Below are 18192 nucleotides of genomic sequence, written 5' to 3' on the forward strand. Positions count from 1 at the left end.
CTTTCACACTCCCAGAAGAATAAGGTTCAGCATTTCTGAAGAATAACTTCATGTTGGTTTAGATCCATGACCTGCATCAATAAATACATTCAGGGCCAAGAACACATATAGAGGTGCAGTTATTATATCTTCAATTTTCTTGTATATTTGAGGAGACTGTAGTTTTTGTTGTTGTTGTTTCTATCTAGAAAAGTTATAATGTGGTGTGCATATAGCTATGATATAGATGGAGTATTAGGAATTACCAGAAAGACCAAATTTACTAGACATTTCAAGAGCTCTTAAATTGAAATATTAAATCAAACATCATGATCCTCTGTATACCATGAGAGCCAAAGTGAATACACAAAATTAATTCATAAGAGTAGAGCCAGAGGAATTTGGCCAAACACCTATTTACCTTAAGAGTTAAAAAAAAAATCAGTGGTGCTAAGGGAAGATATCAGATTGATCTCACGAAATGCTCATAGTCAATAGCAAAAATCTACTCAGTTAAATGGATGACATCTGTGTATTTTGGCATTTGGCAGCATCAACAGTTTTTGATATATATGGAGTCAGGAACAACATTTAAAATTGCAAAGCTTCCAGAAATCACAAAAGGGAATAAAAGAGAGTATGAGTTCACATGTTTCAGCAACTCATATTTCATATTTGCAACTCAAATTTTCTGTGACTTTATGACACAAACAAGAAGAGTTACTAAAATATGATAGATTTTTATGACAGATTTTTAAATAGATTGTTTATTTATTCATTTATGTATTTGTTTATTTATTTTGTCATTGACAAGGATTAAGGAAAGAAACGGGAGAAAATGGATGCAAGAGGTGCAGTGCCAGAATATAGCCCAACAGAGAGCTGTGATATGCATCTGGCCTGCCACAGGTTTGCCTGAGTCTGGGTTATCTCTATTACAACTGTACAGCAGCATTGTAACATAAATAAATAAATAAATAAATAAATAAATCTTTCATCATAGTTGTTCGCTTTTGAAATGTGAACTTTTAGTAACTTGATTCACTCGTGAATCGAATATGAGTTGGTCTGATCTATGTTATGGAACACTCGTCTAACTTACATGCCCACTTAAACATGCCCTACCTTAGTTGAGGTAGGTTTAATTGACTTCCCTTATTTATTTTTAAATTCCTTTTGCTAAATGGAAACAAAGAAAGACTCTATTTTGAGGCAGATTTGTTTGGAAAAAAATAATGAGGCAGTGGTATGGAGTATCATTTCTGTAAGGAAGATCATATTGGAAGATGGTACTATTTACAGTCTTAACTAACGCAAAATGCTATTCCAAACACTGCTGAAGTGCAGTGGGTTTTCAGAGGAAGTCTGGTAACTATTTATACAGATCTAGCAACAATATGTAATCATTTTATACTTGTCAGAGAGCCAAGGGAATCCCACCAGTGTTTGAAACTGCAGGAGGAACATGCCTATTCCCTGTCTCAACTGAATTTGATCCAGAACACTGAAGTCAATGCAGCTACTCTGGGAGGAAAAATCTAGGCTTTGAAATAAAGAGAAGTCAGGAATTTGGATTTTCTTGCTCTCCGGCTGATTGCTCTCCAAGAGCACTGTACCTTTTCTAAAATCCACATGTGGGAGCCCAAAAGTGACAGTGCCTAAAACCTGCATACATCTCAACGCTGTCTGAATCGCTAGATGCTTCTTTCCTTTGGGCTGGTAGTGGTTTTGTTGGCAATGCACAGCAGCAGGCCTAGCCATGATCAAACGGGAGGTGCAGAGCACTAGAGATCGGGTTGCATTAAGTGATGAAAGCAGAGGCATGCTACATCAGCAGATACTAATGGATAGGGGCACAGCCTTCTCACATTCCCCCATCCCCCTAACCTCCTGGGAATATCGTTTACTGGCCATGAGTTACTAATCATTTTCTAACCAACATTCAGTTTATGAAACAATTTCATACTGTTGCCAATACTGGCCTCTACGACATGTATCAGAGATCTGTGGGCTTTATTTTCAATGGTAGACAAAAAAATAAAAATATAACCAATAGGTATCTTTTTAGATAATTAATAATTGCAAAAACGGGTAATCTTCTGGTAATGCTCAGCTAGCCCTTTCCAGCCCACGAGTACAGTTTCAAAATGGTCTTGCTGGCTTTGGGGCTTGCTGTTTGTCTTGGCTGCCAGCTGCATCCTGGTACCCCGGGTCCATTGGAAAGTGCTGCTTGCCTTAAGTGCTGGTCCCTGTCATTGTCTGCAATCCCAAGAAGTGGGCTGGCAAGCTGTGCATCTCTCATTTGGAGGGGAATTTGGCATGTCCGAATGAGGCTGACCCGTCTGAACGCCTACCACTCTTCATGCAGCCAAAACGATTATTTTGCATCCATCTCCTTTTCACTTAAAGCACAAGGTCAGCAGATCCCTACTTATTTTAGAGGCAAGAGGGCTGCTGCAAGCAGCTGATCTTCCTTTAGGGCTGGAAGCTGCCAGCTAGCTCCCTTTACCAGCTTTTTGCAAGGTATGCAATGAAGCCAAACAGCACAGACATCATGTCTCTTTGGGTGTCCTTTTGCTACCCAGGTCCATCAAAGGGCTTTCAGCTGCAGACTTAGGTATCATCTTTAGATGATTTTAGTATTACGCTGGAATCTTTAAGTGAGGAAAAACTGAGTATGGCTTGCATAAGCAAAAACATAGGGACAATGGATTTTGGCATGCAGATCTCTGTACTATCTTATTCTAGACTGTTTTACAAAGAATGACCACTGAAAAAAGCTATGTTGGCAAAAACTTTGCCAGTGAACACTCCTGTTGAATTTCTCCTACTACCCTTCACTGTTCATACTTAGCAAGGATGATTTTACCTAAAATGATTTGACCTGAAATGTGACAACTGAACTGGCAATTAACAATTAGATGAATAAAGTCCATGTGGCAACTAGCAATTTCTGTTCAACAGGAACCAAATCACCCTGGTACTCACTAACAGTCCCGATACAAATACCAAATGTCCTAAACCTTTCTCTCTGAGTTGGGAAAGTACTTCACTTTCCACCTCCCTCCTCCCCCCCCCCCAGATTTCAATGTTTAATGGTTTTGACAGCTTTGATTTTTCAAGGCCAGCAGTAGTATTCTTTATTTCTCTTTTTGTGCAGCTTTTAAATTTAAAGAGAACATTTAAGTAAGTGTATGGCTGACAGTTGCACCCAGTCAGGGTTGCCTTAGAGGGATGAAACACATAGAGGGATCCCAGGCAATGTCTGGTACCCATTTATTCCTTAATTCCACAATGCAAGTCTGTCTCAGATATGTACCTGGATGTGCACAGCTGTTTGTTGACAACCGCAAGGTGGTTGACAGTATTCAAAGCACCACAGAAAACTTTAAGAAAAATACAGTACTGATTTTCAGTATTTTCTGAGGAAAAGACTGGATCTGCAGATGAAATTAGGCACTAGAGTGTTCTGTGTTCATCTGAATACCTAACATAAAATGTTTTAATGTTCATTGCAGATGAAGTGGTATCCAAGCTGCTATTATACCATATAGTCACCAAGGAAGTGACTGGCTTCATTTTACAAGGACTGTGTGCAAGCTGTAATATCACGAATGACACATCAAAAGAGCCTGCAATGAAAGCCTGATTAATGGCAACTCTTCGTTAATGGCAAAAAAATATCTTCCTGCTTTGCACTGAGCTAGGTTGGAAAGTCATGCATGGACAATCTTTCCAAAAGTCTGCAGAGATCAGATTTAGGAAGCAAATTATAAAAAAGATTTTACAAACTACCATGTGAAAATATTGACTGCCATAAATCTCTTCCAACACCCTGTGTTTCATACCTGCAATGAATAAATTGCATAGTCATTCATGGGCTTGGAGCTGATGTTGTAAAAATGAGTAATGACATAGTAGCTGTGCTATACTTTATATACAATAATGAAACATTAATCTTAGGAAAAACGATCCTTCAAATCTGTAAGCTCTGAAGAAACCCTGCATGCACTGCATTTTTTTTTATATTGAATTTACTAAAAAGTCAGTTGGACACTGCAATGGCACGGGGACAGACAAAACAATTTCCCTTCTGCCAGCTGAAAGGGTTTTATGGGGACATCGCATATATGAGCTGCTTAGTTGAACACTCGGCACTAATTCCAGTTTTAGGTGCATAGAGAGAGGGTGGCTGTTCTTTTTCATGATGTCTGGATAACTTTCATGAAAGAGACACTCCACAAACAACTATCACGTACAGCATTTAGTATGTAAAATGCTATTTCAGCAGTTAATTTAAACGTGATGTGGTGTCCTACAAATTCAAATGGCTATTTCTGGTTTCTGCAAAGGATCTTTGTCAGAATATAAATTATAATGCATCATACAATATATTTTAATACAATAGTTGATATTCATTGTTCTTCTAAAAACTATCATGCCCCACCAACACTGTTGTAAAAGCTTCATTACCTTTGAGGTTTGTCAGCCTTTTAAGGTCACCTCTCTTTAAATCTGAACATGGTTGCTCACATTCAAGTCTTCCTGCCAGGAGGACTCCATTCATTAACTTGCACTTATATGGATGGCTATTTTACTGTTTCTTTAACTGAACTTTTATGTTGGCTGCCTGCTGCGTACTGAGTGCTGTGAGCATTTCAGAAAGTAGGTGCATGCTGTGAAGGCAGCCCTCCCTGTAAATAATGTTCCAATTAATACGATAATTATACAGCACTGCAGTATTTTATTGGTGTGCTCTGTTACTGCAGTGTTGGTCATAGCACAGTAGTTAAGATAGCAGCAACGTTATAAGCCCTTGTCTCCAGAAACTCAGAAACTCAGAAATTCATGCCACTCTGAAAACTTGACATAGCAAAGAAGCAGAAAGTCATGTTATTATTTTTTTTTACTGTGCTTTTATAGAAAATGGTTTATAGATTATTTGAGTAAAATTAAAATGAGAAGAGGGGATTTTTTTTAGAGTCTTTTTATATGAAATGCTTTCTACTTTATGAGTAGTAAGTGAAAACAGAATGGGAATGTATCTTCAGTTACATTTTAAAAGTTTACTATAACTCTCCAAAGGCACTTTAAACTGAAATTTCACAGGTCATTAGTCTGTTATATAAATGGGTCCTGGAACCACTATAGAAGGAAGTGTGTAAAGTCCAGACACAACCTGTAAAGACCTGGACAGGAATTAGCTGCCTGACACAGAAGATCCAGCACACCCCCTGCTGCACTGTTATGTACCCCTGAGGTACAGGCACTTTAATTTTCTAGTGTAAGATTCCCCAAGAGCCTAGGTTTGTGTTTCTGGGCCCAGATACTGTTTCTGCCTCAACAACTTGGTACCTATGTTGTGTCTTATCCCAAAAGAGCTGTAGGAGGTGATGGGTCCTTTGCCCTCTGGGCTCTGACGCTGTAAGGAAGGCTCAGACTGTGCCCTCCCATGCAATAGTGCACAAAGGACTAACAAAATCTGCTTTCTTTTGCAATATACAGGAAGAAGATAATGTCTTTTTCCAATAAGACAGCTTTCTACTAAAATCATTAGAAAGCTAATGGAAGAGGGAGGACATCCAGGCTGAGGCCAAGAAATAAATGGAAAAAGAAAGCAGAAAGGACAGACCTTACAGCCCAGTAGCTAAACCTCTGTCACATGGAGGTGACAATCCTGTGTCTCTGCGTAAAATACAGAGACGGTTTTCCGTCATATTTCTCTGTAAGTAAGCTAATATATGCATGTGTATAATTAATTAAAATGTTGTGAGAAGCCTATAATGTATATTTTAGATGTAATCAACATTAAAATTACTATTTTAAGTAGTATCAGCATCATTTTTCCATGCTTCTGCTGCAATTTAACCAGTCACTATGAATGGTTTAATTCTGTAGGATGCAGAATGTCTCTTTGCTGTGTTTGCACAAATTCCAGAGCGATGGAGGTTTAATACTTGGTAGGGATCCTTCAGCTCTGTGACAATGTTTAATAAGTATCAGTTTCGCTTGTCTTGTGCACACGTGATTATGCATTTTTCAGATTATCAGTTTCAAAATCCTGCTCCTTTGTGCCCTTATCAGCTCTCACAGTGTTATTGCAAGTTATTTACCATGGCTTAGATTTTACAGTATGAAGTACAGAATACAAACTTCAGGGGCTTTTCTAATCTACTAGATGTAAAATCCACTGGAGAAAAAACCTCAGCTCCATTTACCTGATAAGGTGAAGCTGTTTTTAAGCTGACCATCAGCTGAATGACATGAATTTGTGCTACTGTTGCCAAAGGATGGGAAATAAAAAAAAAAAATGTTCTTGTGCCTGCATTCATTTTTTTAGGAGCACTCCAAGGAGCACTCCAAGGGCAGTTACTAAAAACAAACTATGACCATCACTGCAAATTCAATTGGCCTTACTTCACTTGTGTGAGTTTGGGGGTCCACAGCCAAGCTGGGTATCCAGTCTCCCATTATAGTCCAAACTGGCCCAGTTAGTGGTGTTAAGCTCAAAATGAAACACTTTCCTTAGGATAAGGTGAGTGCACAATATACAACACTGACTGCATTGACCAGCTTTCCATTCCCCATAAAAACAATCTAGATGATCTGTTTAGCTGTACCGAGGTGAAGTCAGTCCTGACTTCAGCAGTCTTGCTGTCTTCAGAGCAAGGACAGAGTGGAAAGTCATCTTGTGATAGATGTCTGTTTATGCATTATTTCTTTGTTATATGGGATCACTATGATAAAATCTTAAGGGAAAAAAAAAAAAAAAAAAAAAAAGAACTCTACATTTATTGCAGATAAAAACAAGCAAACAAACAAACAAACAAACAAAAATACCAGTGTTTGGACAGTTCTGTCAGACATGTCTGATTTTTGAGTGGTCCTGTGCAGACTCAGGAGTTGGACTCGATTCTTGTGGGCCCCTCCCAATCTGTGATACTCTATGACGCTATGGACTAGCAAATGCAAAACAAACAAACAAAAAAATCCAGCTACAAACTTCTACTGGGCTGTATGGCTAGGCAAGTCCAGAATAGTGAAAAATAGAAACCATTCCTTCCCTGGTTCTTCATATCAGCCAGCGTGAATATCACTTGAGTTAGTCACTTTCAGGATCTGGTTGCCCAGCTCAGGATATCTGTGCTACAGCACAGGCAGGCTGTGCTATACATACCTGCAGTGCTTTGGTCTGAATAAGGAGTTTGCATCACTCATGTTCCAGAGATGCCAGCACATGGTCCTGGCACAGCACAAATAAGAGTATAAGCTGAAACAGAAACCGGTTTCATCGTCTGTGAAGAACAGCAATGCTAAGCACACCACAGCTAATCTGCTTGCAGGGTGTTTCGTGTGCTGCCTTTTGTCCCTCTGTTTTCATAGGGCTGTTGTCAGAGCAGCACGGAGCCCTCAGCCAGCAGTTTCTCACTTTCTCACTTCAATACGGTTGACTCAACTGCAGAATAATGTCACATACAAGATGACAAATTTTGTTAGTCAAAACATTAATTTTTGAGGCTACGTATGAAGATCTGTCATTGGAGAAAGGGGAAAAGCTAGCATGAGACTATGAGAAATTAGGGACCATTTACAAATTGCTGACAATGAATTTAGTCTAACCATGTATGCAAAATATAAACAAGGATTTTCGTTGGGCTTTTTTGGAGGTGCAGATGTTCCCTCTGTTGGGTGCCCAATGTAGTGCACTGGTCTCAGTGGTTTCACTAGGGCATGGACCAGAAGAAAGCCAATTGTGGGGAGGAGAAACAGAGAAAACACAATGCAGCAGAAGACAACTAGACCTCAACAATGTGATTTTCCTCCAATGGAAACATTTCTCACCCTATTACATTGCCTCTTCTAATAACACTGCTGTTGGTTGTTCTGGCAGAAGCCATGTTTCCTTTGATCACGGTTGTGAGAAGGCGTGGAGGAAACAGAGTGGGAGCATTTCCACGTGTGCATGGCCATGGGGAAGAGGACGGCGGGGATGGAGCCAGGAGCAAGGGTGTCCTGCAGGCTGTTAGGAGAGACAAATGTCCTTCCTCAGGTGTTCAGGTGAAAAAATATTGCAACAGAGAAAGTTGGGATGAATGAGCCACGCTTCCAGCATCAACCAGGAGCCTGCGGAGAGCAAAGACTGCTCTGTCCTTGTCATACCAAGAACCTGGCTGTCCTGCAGTCAGGGCACTAATGACTAATGACTAACAAGGCTTATCCCTGGCAGCTGGGGTTCAAACACTATTTTGGGTGCCAACCAACCATCACATCATGCAGTAATTTTACGGAGGGGTGTCACGCACAGATCCCAATGCCTGTTATGGAGATTGATGTGGCTGGGAGCGGCTATTTTTGTGCTGTTCCTCTTACACAGACGAACAGCTGGCTCTGCGCTCCAACAACCACCGAGGAATTTCCCGCATGGTTTAAGAGCCAGGCATCACTTGCACAAGAGAAATGCTGCGTGGGTTATTGTGATGCCCTGATCAGGTTGTCAAGACCCATAAATTGGTTTTAGTAGTGGAGAAGCAACAGCACCAGGAGAAAGAGTAAGAGAAACAAGAGTTGTATATCTACTTTATAAACACATAGATGTTAAATGTCATACTGGTAGGTGTCGCCAAGCATCTTGCTTTGTCTGTTGCATTATTTTTCCATTTCAATGTTACAGTATTATTCTGGAAGCACTTACTATGAAATGTATATGCTCACAGTAAACTTTTTTAAGGAAATCCCAGTCTTCTGATGAGCTCTGTGAAGAGAAGCTCTTCTGTTAGGTTATATATGGTTATTCTCCAGTGCTTTCCTTTGCACTGACTTTTCTGGGAGCCAAAGGCTTTCCAAGAAAGTAGGTATAAATGAGAGTGAAAAGTGATCACCATGGTGCTATTCATAATGACCATAAAATTAAGTCTTGTAAAGTGACAGCATTACCTCATGGTAATAGACAAATTCTTCTTTGTTTGGAAAAAAATAATTTGTGTATAAAAAAAACTGAGACTAACTGAAACACAATGGCTGATAGGAAAGAGACGACTTGCTTTAAAAGGTTTAGAGCATTTATTGCAGCTCTGAAAGCTCAGTAGGACCATTTGTGTGCCTAACCAGTGGCCCAAAACATAAGATGTTTGCAAACCTCATGATGTTTTTAGCAGTTCCATTTCAGGCTGTTGAAAACCATTAGTAATGCACCACTATAACTAGTTAAAAGAAAAACATGCTGTTCAAACAAATCTCCATTAAACTGTCATCTTTATTTTTATACTTCTTTTATTGCTATTATGGGGGTTTGTGTGTGTTGTTTTTTTATTTTTTCTCCATTTTCTCCATTAGCAAGAGGTAGAAAGCGACTGCACAAGTGGACTTTTTTCATGATCTAAATTGTGTACAGGCTGAGCACTGTGCACAGAACATGGAAATAATGCATAGCAGTGCCATTTTTGTTTGCAATTAAGCAACACAGAGTTGTAAAGCAATTCGGCTCCAGCTCATGCAACTATCAAAATGACAGCTTATGTCTGCTTCTTGCTTATAGGCAAGTAACCTTCACCTGGGCCAAATAAAGTACAACGATTAAAGCCCGTGCATTAACAGCAAATAAATGTCAAGGTGGAAGACTATGAAGTTTATTAGGCTGAGATAATGAATGGCATCATAATGAAGCTTTTCATATTTAAACCATAAATGCAAACAAAACGACACAAAAATGCTCAGCAAGCTGCCAGAGCAGTAAGTTTTTAAAAGTGGGGAAAGGAGACATTGCTTTCCTCCCCTGTGGTGACAGCCTCCCTGGGGACCCCAGACACTTCCTCTCCACAGGACAGGGGATGAGGTGTATGGGCTTCCCCACCAGAAATAACAAGCTGGACTCACAGGAAGGATGACTGTAGGGTGAGGATGGATTGGGCTGTACTGCCCAGAGGGAAGGCAGAGTTTGGCAGGAGAGCAAGGGAGGAAATCCAACCCTTCTCCCAGGTGCCCAGAAAGGACAAGAAGCAACACGGCCACCAGTGGCTGTAAGGAAAAAAATCTCCTCCATAAAGGTGGTTAAGCACTGAAATTGCCCAGGGATGTGGTGGATCCCTGGAGATTTCCAAAATTAGATTTAGACTACAGTGGTGTACATTATCCCAGTTTTCCCTACAAAGTAAGGGACACCAGCAGCACCTTGGTCTTTTGTGCTATGCTTGCATCTGGCAGTGCTAGTATGAAAATGATGATGATTAAAAATACTGTGCCCCACAGCGACGTGACACTTGCAAATATTTCTGGTACTGAGCTGGCCTCAGCTACCCAGTCCTCCACAGTGCCTACTGACAAACTGGAGTATGAAGGTCAGAATATCCCATAATATCCCATGCACCACACAGTATACACCCTGCATTTTAGGTTCTGCCAAGTCACTTGCTCGTGACTGCAGGGGGAAGCAAATGAGTGCCCTTGGCAGCTATTTGGCTTTTACTGTGATGCAGTTCTTAATCACATGCTAGACATATCAGATGATACAACAAGCTTTTCTTCAGCCAAAATATATTTTTTTTTTATTTTTGGGGGGCTAGGGGTAGAGTGGTAGATTTCTATTTTGCGTTTCTCCCAGTCTTAACAGTAATTTCAGTGCTTATATCACTTTAGGGAATCTTTAGCACAGCATTAGCTCTAGCTTTTGAATTTTTGCCTTAATATGACTAAATTTTTAACAGATAAATTATATGTATAATAGTAACAGCTCCCAGTTACTTTTTTTTAGTATGTACTTTTAACAGGAGTAAAGAAATCTAGGCTGTACCAGAATAGTTTTCCACCAAAGCACCCTCCTGAAAAAGTTTTCAGTGCTTTATGTGTAAGCCAGAGCTCGGTGAACAAGGCTAGTGATTTAAACCAATCTTTTTGGTTATAATCTGATGATATCTTTTTGGTAAACACCGTTTTTACCTTGAAAATATTAAAGTTTAAGAAATCCACTGACAATTATTGTAAGACATGATACCTAAAGCTCAGACAGTATAAGAAATTAAACCTTAATGTCAGGAACATCGATTGCCACTGAAATGTATAAAGCTGGTCAACAATTTCATCAGTGATTTGAAAGCACTGTTTAAAAACAATCAATTTCAGCATTAAAAGAAAGCAAATAACTCAAGAGCTTGCCATCTGTAGTTGTGCAGGGGGAATACAGGACAAAATACCTTTCTGTCATAGACATTTTTCTGTACTTACACATATATACGTATATACACACCTTGTTGATTTTATCTAAACTATCATTTATGTAAAGTGATAGGGGAAAGATACAGAAATTTGACCAGTCTGTAGCCAAAGAGAGGGGCTTTTGGCATTCCAATGCATATTGTCTTACTTCATAGTTATGATGTTTTTTAAAAATTGTGTTATTTTTTGCTACAATTCATAAATATGTATTGCTTTGTACAGTCTAGCCGTAAAGGGCAGAAGTGCACAGGCATGTAGCTAACAGTATAACTTACTTCTCCTTCAGCTGTCACTCTACCAGCAAGGTACAGAGCAGACTGGTGTAGATGACAACAGGTAGGGCAAGACTGATTACAAACATAAGGTTAAGCATCCACATTCATATCCGTGGGAGCACAGACAGCTGCAATGAGAGGGGGGGAAAGGCTCTTTTCAGTAATGATTTTCATGTCTGTATTTACTGTTTGGGAAGCTTTCTCTCTGAGGTCTTTGCGAGGAATGATGATACAACGTGAATTATTATTTCTAGATTTGGGTAATATTTTCTGAGAAAACAGTTAACAAAAATAGTGGGTTTGTTTTCCCCAAAACTCATACCAGTTTTGCCCTGTTCTTCTGTCTGCATCAGGACCAGGGGAGGAATGGGGGACTGTGTTCATAAAACCTGTGGATAATTTTCCACCAGCCCCTGGCTTGCTGGCTCTCCCTTGGGGAGTGGGGAAGTAGAGTTTAACTTCTGGGTTTTAAACCTGAATATCCTGAATGCTCTGGAGCATTCTTTGCCATCCTTGTAATTAGGTACAGAGAACTGAGCAAGGGAAATGCACTCAAACCCTTGGCTGATGGTCCTTGACCTCGAGTAATTGGGCATCCAGTGGAGCAAGGAAAAGACTCGATTACCCCTGTTCCCAGGTGAGCAGCCAGACCTCCCAAGCGAGCAGCTGCAATCATTCTTGCTTGGTTTCCCAAAGACTTTTTTCTAACAACATGGAGCTGTGCCATGGGAGAGACTGACAAACAGCCAACATTAGAAAATCCTATGTTCTGCAGATTAGTGTCTGCCTTCAGCAGTGTGGTTTCAAATATTGTTCAGATAGCTGGTGAAAATGAATATAACTCTTCCTTGGAATGTGCAACTCTGCTGCAACAGCCATTGGGTAAAAGCTAGGAAGAGCAGGAGAGCTTTTGGTGGGGCCCTTTGGTGCTATATTATAACATTTACTTTTTTTTTTTCTGTTCAAGGGACTGATCTTGTTAGAAAGTTTTTACAATGTATTTTATTAATGTATCTTATATATTAATTATAATATATATTAATTCTTACCACATCATTATTTTATATAATAATTCATTACATTATATATTAAATATTTTATTTGTATGTTAGTATATTTTATTAATGGTGGATTTTTTGTTTGGCTTTTTTTTTTTTTTTTGGGGGGGTGTGAGGGGGTTGAAGATGTTTGATTTTTGATCTATTTTCTGTGTTCAGTGCTGAAGGCAAAGTGAAGACAAGAAGTACCTGTTCTGGAATGGAGCTGGGGATACCAGAACCAGGTCTTCAGCAGGTTAATGGTAGGATCTTTTCCAGGGGTGATGGAGGGCCTGCAGTATCCCATCTCCTCTCAGGAAAGGTCATGATCTTTACCTTAGCAGCTCAACCATTCAGCAGTTGAGGATGAGCTTCACTGCAGCATCCTAAAGGTAAGGACGGATGTTCCCACTGTGAGCTGCTGCGGAGTGGAAAGTCATTGTAAATGGGAGATGGCAAGGCCAAGGAATTTGCAATGGTCTTCATTGCTGAGGAGCTGCTTTATGCTCTGTATTAACATCCTAAAAGGGAGCATGCATTCATCAGCAATATTACCCTCTGGCGTGATAAGTGTGTGTACTCTTACTGGATGGTGTTTACAGAGGCATTACACAGTGTAATGTAAAATGCTTCACAAAATAAGAAATATAAAGGAAAAGCCTTGGATGATGTTTTATAATTAGATGTTTGATCTAATGCCTACAAAGACCAACCTTTAACCTAGAAATGCCAAGCACACCATTAAGCCATGTCACTAAGCTCTACGTCTACACATTTTTTTGAAGACCTCAAGGGATGGAGACTTAACTACTTCCCTGGGCAGCCTGTTCCAACACCTCACAACACAGTAAAGAAATTTTCCCTAATATCCAACCTAAACCTCCCCAGCACAATTTGAGGCCATTCCCTCTTTTTCTATCACTTCTTGCTTGGGAGAAGAGACCGAGCAACCAACCTGATCTTGTGCTGGCCATCAAGTAACCCCCCTTCTAGGAAGGGATGGTGAGACCTTGTGACCATAGCACCTGGGGCAGCAAAGAAGTGGGTGCCTCAGATAATCACATAGGGTTAATCTGTCATCTTGCTGGTTCTTAAATAACCCCCCTACAGTGCACTGCAGACTGTTGTTTACAATGTGTCACCTGTGACAGCTTCTTATTTTCACATAATACTTTTCAGCCAAATAAAATTCCTAAATAACATAAGTGGATAGATCCACGAGGTTTCCCTTGGTGTTACTCGAGCTTCTTGGTTTAATTAGACTTGTACACTTGCCAGCAATTTATTTTCTCCTGATGCACTACTGTCTTCTTGCAGAACCTCTGGGGTGGATGTGACTTGCTGTTATGAAAGAAGCTGTGCACTGAATTCCTCTAGAGAAATTACAGAACTGCCAAACTGACATACATCCTTACATCCTCTTCACTAGGATTATTAATAATGCTGCCCATGTGATTAATCTTATATTTTCAAAGATCCTTTTAAAAACAAGCATTTAACGCTTGACTGAAATCAAGAGAGACCTCAGAGTGGGTACAGGGTGGGATTCAGAGAGAAAGGAGTGCGTGCCAGATGTGCAAGAGTGAAATGCCTTGCCTTCAGTATCTCTCTCAAGTGATGTCCCAGTTGTGTAACTCCCCCATTCTGCCTCATTCTTGAGATTGCATATCCTCAGCAGACATTAATAATAATAAAGAAATGGTTTCTCTTTCTGTAAACACCTTCTGGAACTGTACAGTGCAACTGAGCTTCTAGGGACCCAGACACAACTAGAAGAATGTACATAGCCGATATATCAAAACAGTGAGGTTTTTTGTTTGTTTTTGCCTGATTGTTTTTCCAGGAAAAACCCTTATGTTATGTGAAAAGTCTTTAAAATGGTCACTATTTAGGAGAGCATGATTTTTGTAGGAGACCACTAGCCCAAACTCCAAGAGATGTCAGCCATTACTGTAACTTCCACGCATCTCTAAAAAGTGTTTTTTTTCTATGAGATACACCAAGAGCTGTCAGCCCTGTGAGAACATCTGGTATTTTTGTTCATGGAACTTGGTTTGTACTCACTTAGGAAAAAAATAAGAGAGAGAGAGAGAGAAGACAAAATAGCACATGTGCTCACATAGTTTACAACTTTACAGGCATTTTACTCCTGTCTGGGCACAGGTCCAGTCTCCCAATATACTAAAGGGAACTCTGAACAAGTTATTCAAAAATAAGTCAGGCATAGCAACACACACAATTGTAATATGAATTCCTCTGTAGCTTTTAAAAAGCTACAGACATTGGTGCTTGGGACATAAGTGCAAGGAGTAGTTGCACAGCTGCCAGGTGAGTCTTGAGAGCTCCTGAGCAGAGAGGAGTGTGGAATTTGCCCTCACAGCCCAGGCTGGCGACCTTTCATTGCAAGACATTACACTATCAAAGGTAGCAGGGCAGTTTTGGCTTGCTTTACAGTGTAACACGGATGGCAAAGAATTTCTCCTCCAGCCCTGCAGTACCCAAATTTATCAAGTTCACACTGGCTTCTGTATCAAGATGGCAAGTCTTTGAGGAGACAAGTGGTTCTGCACAACTCAGCAGTCCCCAAACACACATTTCCTTGAGTGTGCTCAAGGAAAATAATAACTAAAAAAGTGTAGCAACAACAAAAAGAAAAACACAGGAATATACCTTTCTTTAGAAATTCAGAACCAGGTGTGGGCACAACAGAAAACCATAGGGTTTCCCATGTAGATATCTTCTTACCTGAAAGTAAAGTTTTCACCCAGTAACAATTACGACCAGCAGGCACTTATTTCCCCCCTCCCCATACACACTTTCATAAAGGACTCTGTCTTCCAAAGGAGAAGCAGATCTCTATATGTTAGGCAAGAGTGACATCTGCTGTTCATCACGAAGAGCAGAGCTGATGTACAGTTGTCCCACTGACCCCCTCATGGTTTTTAAGGATATGAGTGCTGGCAGGCTCTGCACATTTCTGCTCTCAGGTCTTCAGCCCTCATTGCCAATTACAAGGAGTGAGAGTCAGTATTTTAGTAAATATCAGTAAATCACTCACACTTCAGATTGTTGAACGGAAATGACATCTGGAGCTGTTAGTACCAAAGTTAGGACATTTATGTATAAAGAACACTTCTAACAAATCAAAATCAACAAAGCAAGAAGGCAGAAGCCCTCTGGAGCTGGGGATACAAAACCAGCCAGCCCAGTCCTCCTTCATTTTGAGAAGTCCACAGAGGGTGGGAAGCTGGGCTGAGAAATCAGGCTCAAGTCAAAAACACAATTTGCACAGTGAGGCGTTTTGATACTGAAGACAGAATACGACTTAATCTGTGAACAAAGGTCTCAAAGCTCCCCCACCAGGACATTTGTGTGCTCCTAGTCTTGTGCCACAACGCAATACGAAAATGCAGGCCTCAAAGAAAGCATTCTTGATAAACAGAAGACTGATAAAAGTTTATCAGAAACTAAATGAAACATTAGAAAAATGTTTCAAACCACAAAGTCAATTTAATAATTTTGTGAGACAAACTTCTGTTTAAATCCAGGCTGAGTGAATCCTAGGGGTATCCAAATATGCATGCATGTACGCAGCCATACATGTCTAAATCCTAAGTAATAAAAAGGACTATAAAGGTCTGCACTACCTTGCAGTCTAATAAACCTAAAGAATTAAGCAATTTCACAGAACTTCATCTCTGCAGTCTTGATGACTCCTGGGAAATAAAGAGTGTACAGTTGAGACTGGTTGGTAAACAGGGCTCCCTAGCTGTGTGAAAGGGTTGGCCAAGGTCTAGTGTAGTTTTGCCGTATTGTGATTTGTCTTCCTTGCAACAACAAGAAACTGGTTGCTCTTGAAATTTTGGATCTTTGATTTTACCCTTGTCTTTTACAGCTTACAGTCTTCATAGGATTGTAAAATTCTAGAACCCATCAGGTTGAAAGGGACTTCAGAAGGTCTCTAGTGCAATTCCCTGCCCAGAGAAGGGTCAGCACTGATTTCTGGCCAGGTTGCTCAGAGCTGTGTCCAGCTGTGACTTGAAAACATCCAAGGATGGCACCTGCACATCCTTGCAGGGCAGCCTCCCCAGTGCCTGTCTATCTTTAAGGAGAAAAGGTTTCTCATTATATTCCTGTACTGTGCTCTGCAAATTCTTCTTCCCACAGAGTTTGACTGGATGACATTTTTGGTTTTAAAGTACAAGAAGTCAGCAACAGAGGGAATAAGGGAAAACACAGCCCTTTGTGAACACCAGCAGCGTGCCCGTGGGCCAGCCAAGCATGCAATCTGCAGATGCCAGCACACTGACTCAGGCACTGTTTAGGACTGAGAAATGTTTGACAAGAGGTGACCACCACACCTAGACCTTTACCATCATTTGCTCTTCACTGAGTATGCTCGGTGTTTGGGTAACTGGCTTCTGTGTTGGACAAGTGCATCATATGCAAGAGTTTCATTCCTGTCCTCCTGCCAGAGGACATAAGGGCAAATGTGATCCATAGCAATACTTGCCTTCTTGAGCTTCCTGAGCCTCATCTTCCTCACTTCCCAGCCAGCTCCATGCCTCAGTTCCCTGCCCCTCTGCTGGCCACCACCCTCTCCTTCTTGCCCTGGTCTTGTTTTGCCTAAACAGGACCTCTGCAGCTGAAGAAAAGCAATAGGGTGCTTCCTTAACTATCGAGAACTGTGCGTGTAAGCAACTCACACCACAACCCAATAAAGGGAAGGGGAATGAGGAAATAACTTTGCAGTGAGCTGCAGAATGATCTGCCAGTAACACCCACCCTGAAAGATAAGAGAAATCCTCAGCAGGGTGTAGCACAAACAATGAAGGAGAGGGAATTCCTCAATGTCATAGGAGAGGTTGAAAAAAAATAAACCCTTGAAAATTGAAATGAAAGAAGAAAATTAAACTCAAAAGCATGAACTTTTAGTTAAGACACAGTCAGTGGCCAAGTGGGATATATGAGGTAACCCATCCCTGAAATATGTTCTGCAGTAGTGGCCTAATTTGCCATAGCACTACCATCCCACCGAACTTAAATAAAGAAGAAGTGCTACAAATAAAGCATACCAAAGACTAATGTACCAATTACTCATCTTGTCATGCAAGCTTCCACAGGTATTTCTGGCATTTTATTTATTTTCACTCCAGTAAACAGCTTTAAAACACATGGGAAAATAGGTCGAGAAGGGGTGTACATCTTTGGAGTACACATGTCTGGGTTACAAGGCTGCCGTGCCCTGGAAGGGTGTGGATCCATCCAGCATGCATCCATCTGCCCTGCTATGTCCTGCAGGCACACCACTTCTCCCATGGGGGAAAAACATGTCATACCAAGAGAAAAACAGAGGTACTGGCATCAAATTTTGGCAGTCTGGTGTTCCACTGAGTGCAGGAAGGAAGCATACAGTGGACAAAAGGGGGATGTATGGTCAGAAGAATGGGTGGTGTAGGTGCTGTAGTGGCAAAAATTGCCACAGAGCAGCTTGGAGCAGAGCTTTTACAAGAGAGCTGCAATCTGGGAATTTTATGCAGAGCCAAAGGAAAAGGAAAGTTTTTCCCAATGGAAAAGCTGTGGATGTGAATGAAAATTTACAAGTGCGTTGGGCATGTTTTTAAATCACCTTGATAACAAAATCAATGAACACATTTTAGTGGAAGGCCTTTAAAATGTCTCCAATGAAAGTA

This window comes from Aythya fuligula, chromosome 1 (assembly GCF_009819795.1).
Source record: "Aythya fuligula isolate bAytFul2 chromosome 1, bAytFul2.pri, whole genome shotgun sequence".
In the NCBI taxonomy this organism is placed as follows: domain Eukaryota; kingdom Metazoa; phylum Chordata; class Aves; order Anseriformes; family Anatidae; genus Aythya; species Aythya fuligula.